This window comes from Bidens hawaiensis, unplaced genomic scaffold (assembly GCF_021521415.1).
Source record: "Bidens hawaiensis isolate Kalapana, Puna unplaced genomic scaffold, B.hawaiensis_p1.1 tig00015291_1, whole genome shotgun sequence".
Classification (NCBI taxonomy): Eukaryota; Viridiplantae; Streptophyta; class Magnoliopsida; order Asterales; family Asteraceae; genus Bidens; species Bidens hawaiensis.
The window spans coordinates 467559-474792 of NW_027492362.1; the positions used below are offsets into that span (position 1 = coordinate 467559).

The 7234-nt window shown below is 33.7% G+C and overlaps 1 pseudogene across 1 annotated transcript; it reads right to left on the bottom strand.

Annotated features, from left to right (window-relative positions):
* Positions 1-3007: 3007 nt before the first annotated feature.
* On the bottom strand, positions 3008-6434 carry LOC143548879 (BTB/POZ domain-containing protein SR1IP1-like; annotated as a pseudogene). Its single transcript, XR_013138032.1, has 4 exons — positions 6137-6434; positions 5357-6041; positions 4646-5169; positions 3008-3697 (listed from the first exon to the last, which is right to left on the bottom strand). The product of XR_013138032.1 is annotated as a BTB/POZ domain-containing protein SR1IP1-like (transcript).
* Positions 6435-7234: the final 800 nt, after the last annotated feature.

Sequence of the window (7234 nt, forward strand, 5' to 3'; positions counted from 1 at the left end):
TATGATATATATGACTCATAAAATTAGTAGAAGAATACATTTTTAACGTATTAAAACTTTGGAGCGCACCGTAAGGCTGATCTAGCCCTATCAAATGAAATAGGGCTTACCAGTCTCGTTTTCAAGTCTCGAGACTAAAAGTCTAAGATAAATGTGTGCAAGTATTTGTCTTTAAAATGAACCGAAACTTAGATCCTAGCAAGTTATTATTGTTTGTTTATGTATGTTTTTCTGGTTGTTGAGTTTTGTTTCTAATTCGGCATTGTTATTATTAGTGTTACTATGTATTATAATCTATAACCTGTGTATATTTTGAAGGGTATGATTTATTTATGATTAGTTAAAAACTTAAAACAAATTATAATCATTTAACAGGTTACATCATCCCGCAAGATCCAAGGCCAAACAATTTACCGGATCTAATCCATTTAACTTGCTGGTCAACCCATATTGACACGTGGAATTCATGTTACTGGCTTCTTTAGTTTATAGGATGCTTGACCACAAACCATAGTATAGTGGGTGGCGTCCCAACCACCTCATCAACATAGTGTCAAACCATTTCGGGGGCGAGCGTCAAGGAGGATGTTAGCCCTTCTTCGTTAACAACGGAAGCAAAGAGAGACGAGGTCTACCAAGTTTTTACCTATCAGATGCACCTAAACATCACTTTTATTTTATTTAATTTACAAGTTATACCCGGACTGTCTACAGGGTAGTGGCGTGACAACCATTTTTTTATTTTTTCGTTAAACCACTACACATGGTCCTTAAAACATTCGAGTGGACCTGGAACCACAGACCTCTAAGCATTTTTCAAAACAATATTTTGACGAACCTACACCATCATTGACCGGACCTAAGCTCTCGTCAGCTTCAGACTTCAGTAACGGTTTCTTCTTTTATTCATCGGGTCCATGAAAAAGGACTTTCATTTTAGAAACGTGGGGCCTTTCTTAAGTTTCGGTGCACCCAAACACCAACTAGGAAACGGTAATGATAGTTTGTATGCTAACATAGCAATAAATCATCACCATTATTACAAATCAGGTGGCAGTGTTTATGATAGATGGCCACTAGTGATTGCGTATGATGGTATGAGGTGGACCCTCACTCAACTCATTTTCTACCTTAAAAACTTCTTTATATGCTCATTTTCTGTTTTCTTGTTTTATGATTATTTTTAACGTTAAGTGTACCGAAAGATATTAATAAACAAGTTTAATTCTTTTGGAATGTGACTTATCCGTCAGGAATTATCGACAAACATGTCTCTGTAAGTGATTTTTGGTCGTCACTTTTCTAGTAGTGTGGTTTCTAGATGTTAAAATATTAAAATATACAAAAATAAAATGTTGAATGACAAACTATTAAAGTATATTATAGATTGATATAAATCAATCACTTTTGATCTCAGGCTCGAAACCTGACAACAGTGGTGGGTTTCCTTCTCGACGATGGTGTTTCTAAGTGAATTATATCTGGAACGTCAAAATCATTATGGGCGTTTGACATCCCGTCTTAGAAAGACGTCTCACTTGAGTAATTGGGGTACATAGTTCCGAACGCTATAAATAAACGTTTGATCTCATTATAAGTAGAATAAATACTTCAATTGAATAAACTGAAGAAAAATCATCGTAAACTTTGATAGTAAGAGAAAGGGGGCCAATGTGATTCATTAAAGTATATAAATCCTGTCTATCAAACCTAATCCTTTCCCCATTTGTCAATATTCCACCGAACATCATAAATGGTTATTATGGCAACAATTATTAAAATTTTGAACCATTTTACATGTGTGTTTTGGATTTTTCAATTGCATCTAACAAACATAACCTTAATAGTATATATAAAGGACGGCTAGAAAAATCTGCAAATAGTTTTAAATAAATAGTTTGGACATCAAGTCATCAACTACCTTTTGAGCTTGCTATAAATGTATGAATTAATGCTTTTATTATAAAGCTGTGTTTTATCTATTAAATGAGCTGAAGAGTTCAAATACTACATGCAACAAGTATAGATGAATTATAAGCGTTTTCAGGAGTATTTTAGTTTGCGTTCAAAAAAAGAGGGAAAAACATAAAACATTTAACATTATAACTTTATAATTTCTTTAAACATGCAAGTGTAATATGTCACACATAGACACCCGACACGCTACCTTATAACCTAACTCTCATTAAATCATGATTATCTCCTTCATGAAAAATACCAAAACAAGATCACACACTTGTTTAGTTGTTTTACACCTACTTAGTGGTACAAGGTTTGTGTGATAGTGGATCCCATTATTTAAACCTTGGATCTAAGATGCTTGTCACGTTTATACATCAAGTTATAATGAACTTCAATCCATATGACTTAATTAAGCTTGAAGCATAATAAGTGAAAATACGAATGTGGTTGATCAAATAAATTACTTAAAATAATAACCTTTTTACTATACACACGTCATTCTCAATCTAATTCCACATTGTTTTCCAAACGTATGTTTGAAGAGTAGAACATCAAATCATAGCCCAGTACTTTTTAAACGGGTCATTTGAAAAGAAGGTCATGCTTTTGAATTTAAAGTATAGCTTAGAAATAGCATGCCCCTTTACTTTTTTTTTTCAGAAAAGCTAATCATTGACCGTATTTCTATAAAGTTTATCTATCAGAATATGACATCCATAAGCTAGCATAGAGGGTTTCATTTTCCTTAGGATTTGGTATTTGACTTTAAGGTGTTATCTAGTGGCGTATGAACAAATTAGAGACGGCTTGTTTTTATTCGTGTCAAGAATCAAAATTTAACAAAATACTACTATTAAAATTAAACTAAATTTTAATTTAGAGGCTAGAGATAGGTCGAGTGTCACATGGCGTACATAATGAGATATTGAATACATACACATCAATAAGTAAATGAGAATGAGATACTTGACACTACTTATTTAGATTTTTATTTATAATATAAAACTGTTTCACACATAGGAGTCCTATAGGTGGCGATTATTTAGTCGATAATGTTGTTTTAAGAATGTTTACACCTCTTATAGCCTTGTCTTCTAACTACTTATGCAGTTATGCTTCATTTGTAATCAAGTAAATAGCAATCAATGTTTACTAGATGCAAAACTGAGATGCTTATAACTAGAAATTTTTACAATATTAACATATATGAAACCCATAGAAAATCAGCATATCAAGACACCGAATGCCTTCGGTCTTTTGCGGGTTTATTTCTGCCTCTGGTAGTTGAAGCCGAAATCCCATCGGCTTGAAGAAACGGTGTCATTTTCCCAAGCCTCTTCGTCATCGACCTTATCAATGAAGTTTTAGGTGGCAAAGGTGGTTTAGCAGTTGTAGCAGTGGTTCCAGTTCCATTGTTGACCCGTGGTTCGTTGACAGCTGACCTCTCGATCTCTTTCAAGCGTGTTTTCATCTTAATTATCTCAAATTTGAGCTCTTTGTTTTCCTTTCTTAAACTCGAGATCTCATCCGATGCTATGTTTTAAGATTTGAGATTAACCGGACTGCTGTCCATTTCCTTTAACCATTGCTGTTGATAGAAAAGAACTTGAACCATTGTTTGAACTGGAAGCCTTTCGTTTTGGGCGGCATGGGACCGGGCTTCATGCGATAGCTTTTGACAGTTCATTAAGCTGCACACTTTCTTTCGGTCCATGTCACTTATAGCTGGATGAGCCTGAAAGATTCCAACATAGGATTTGATCAATATGCAAGTCTAGATGCAATATTATAGATGAAATTTATCCTGATTCAATACATCACACTCATATTTCATTTTTTGCAAATCACATTTATATTAACAAAATATCCTTGAAGAATGTGAGAGCTAGAGGTGACAGTTTTAATTCATTTACTTATAAATGGGTTGATTTGAGTAATGTTTCATCTCTAACGAGTTAACTGACACAAGTATATTGTTAAGGTATTAATACATGCAATTCTTTACTTGCATTATTAAAAAATCAAATTCTTGTTGTAATTATACCTTTTTAATCATATTTAACACACAAATATTAAAGGCGTGAATGAAATCTAAATAATCGTTCAGAATAAACCAACCTAGAACCGAAGATTTGCTTTTATGTTCAAAAACCAAGTTTTCGGTTTTGCGTGCATCAAAATCTGAAAATACCAAACTGAACCATAAAAACTCAACTAACTTCATTATCAAACCGAATAAGTAAAAACCAACTTTTGCTATGAACTTATGAATCATAATTTAAATTTTAATGTTAAGTAATAATAAAAACCTAATTAATCGTAATTCGTATAGCACAAAAGTTTGGGCCCAAAGTCTCACACACAAGCTCATTATTTAAGCCCAAAATTTCAAGTCCAAATGACAAAACCAAACAGTGCACGTTGTAAAAATAAAAAACCATAAAAACATCAAACAATTTTCAAAAACCCAAAAACTGAATGTTTGGTTTTTGGTTCAGTTTGAGCCCAAAATCAACGCATGTTGAAAAAGTGAGAAAGGTGTTCTGGATTGTCACCTTTGCTCAAAGCCTACAATCATATATATTCATTATCTGTCAATATAAACCAACACCCATAGAATAAACATGTTCAATCATATACCAACAGGCAACAAATAACAATCAAATACAAAAAGAGAGCATACCTTCAAGTAAATATCAATAGCTCTATACATTCCATCCTCCGTCACACGAACTTCAACCGGAATACATTCAGCAAAACTTGTAAATTTTGAAACTGACACGTTCCTATCACAAGCTATTCTAGCAAGAAACGTCTCCATTAGCTTCCCGACCTTCTCATTATCATTTTGTAACGGTAAAGCATAGTTTATATCATCCAAACCCGTAGAATTATGTTCAAAATAATTTAACATGATTTGTTGCACTGTATCAACATCAAAGAAAGTATCGCCGTCAAACCAAAATGAAGGAATTAATATATCATCTAAAACCGCTTGCCCAAGTTGTAACCCATTCTTTTCTCTAATTCTAGTCTGCATGCAACCGTTGTGTCTAGATATTTGGCGGCCCGAAGCAACATTGAAAGAAAGATTATTGACAATGTGTTTTTTTCTCTTGGTAAAAGGCCAACTATCGTTTCTAAAACGACCCGTTTCTCGTGTTTTTGTTTCGGGTCAAGATTTTTCTTGGATTTTCCAAAGATCTCCTGTTTTGTTCAATAAAGATATTTACAATATTAGATGCTAGGTATATGTATTAAAAACAAATAATTTAGAAAATAAGAATTATGATTCGGTTACACACTGAACCTATTAACCCAAAACCCGAACCAATTAACACCCCTAAAAAAATGTCCCGACCCGTACATTTTGCAAGTGAGCAAGGAATCTTACCAAACTTCTAAAACATTTTTGGGCATGAAGTACTAAAACCGGACCAAGTGAAAATTGTTTAAATCCCTTTGAAACGAGTACAAGAAGAACCCGTTCGAAGATATCAACTCTAAGAACAATCAGCTCTTCAGCCCACCAGTCAACAATAGAATCATGACTTTTATCAGTCACCATAGATGCAATACTATCCACACATCGATCAATCAACTTCACTCTTTCGGAAACCGGTAACAGATTCCCAGAAGATTGTAAAATGGAAGCCACACAAGATAAGTTTATAAGACCCGTATCGCTTAAATAGGCTTCAGTTACTGATACCAGGTTTCCAGTTGCATATTCTTCTGTCATTTCAAGATATTCTGCCACACATCTTGCCATTGCAATGTTTTCAGTAGATAATTTAATATTTTCTTCGTAACAAAACTTTGCAGCAAGTTCAAATCCTTCGGTGCCTCCTGGGATATCAGGGATATTGATTACCGAAATATCGGGGTTTTCAGTGTCTAATAGTAGTTTCTTTATATAACCACATTTTGAAACTAAGGGAAACTGCAACCAATAAAGAAGTAAGTTATATCAAAATATGAGTTATAACAAAAGTTTAAAAAAAAAGAAGTGTAACACAGGAAAAGAAACATCATTTACACAAACTGTAACATCACTTGGAGTTTCTTGGGAGAAAATCCTGCAGATTTTGGAAACAAATGAACTTTTTTTTATGCTTTCAAAATTCTCGTTAATATGTTGGGTAAATTAAGATTAACAAAAATGAAAACAAACCAATCATTAGTCCTCTTCATGAAGTCAGAGTCAAGCTCCTTTTTTGTAGCATTTACCATGATGATAATTTGGCAATCTCAATTTTCAATATTAATTCTTAACCATGCCCAACATGTGACAAAAAAACGATAATCCCACCCGAATGAGGTTCGGTTGAATTCCTGATCATGCTGGACACTCGTGTTCTTGAATAAAAACAAACAAGCTATTTTATAAAATATTGTATACCAATATGTAGGGATAAAATTTAAAAGAGTCTTATCTCAAGAAGTTTATGAGGCTAGGAATGTGTTATAGGTGAGTGTACATGTTAGTGCCAATGGTTTGGAGCCCAGTGAGGCATTTTATCAACACTTGGTGCTCATCTTTTTACATGGTAATATATGATCTTTGTTGCTGGTGATTGTTGGCCAGACTAATGAGTTAAAAAATGGTTAGTTGAGAGGATTGGAATGTAGTGAAAAGATGATGGGGATATTTGGTCCCGGTTTCTGGCGGTACCGATCAAGGCAATTCTATAAGATTTTATTCCAAACGCTTAACATTTTACTAGAGAAATTAAAAGAATAACATATAGTTTTCCAACAAAAGTAGTAATATAAGAATTAAGAAGCATATCGTTGCTATAAAATAGCAAGTGAAGTGAGTACTGTAGGAAATATGGACTGGTCAGCTTAAGTCAAAGCGGCTGACCGGGTTAGGACCCGTAAGAGTTACACCTTGGAGAACGAACATAAAATCCACTTAATGAGATTAACTGGTATACACGAACCATTAACGAAACTGATTATGATTATCTTGTATAATTATATATATATATATAAGACGGTTTATTGATTATAAAAGGTACGGGCTTTTAAACGTATGCTGAAGAGTTTGGGCTTTGCGGGCCGAGAAAAAGTTAAGAGATTAATATTATAATTTAGGTTAAAGGTTAACCTATTTATAATAATAATACATATATATACACATATATGAGATATATATACTCCCTGCTGCTGCTTCTCGTCAATCACAAGGAAGAAAGGAAAAAGAAAAAGGCAGTAAGCCTTTTGGTGATTTACCAACAGCCGCAAAGTCGCAAACCACGGACCAAGC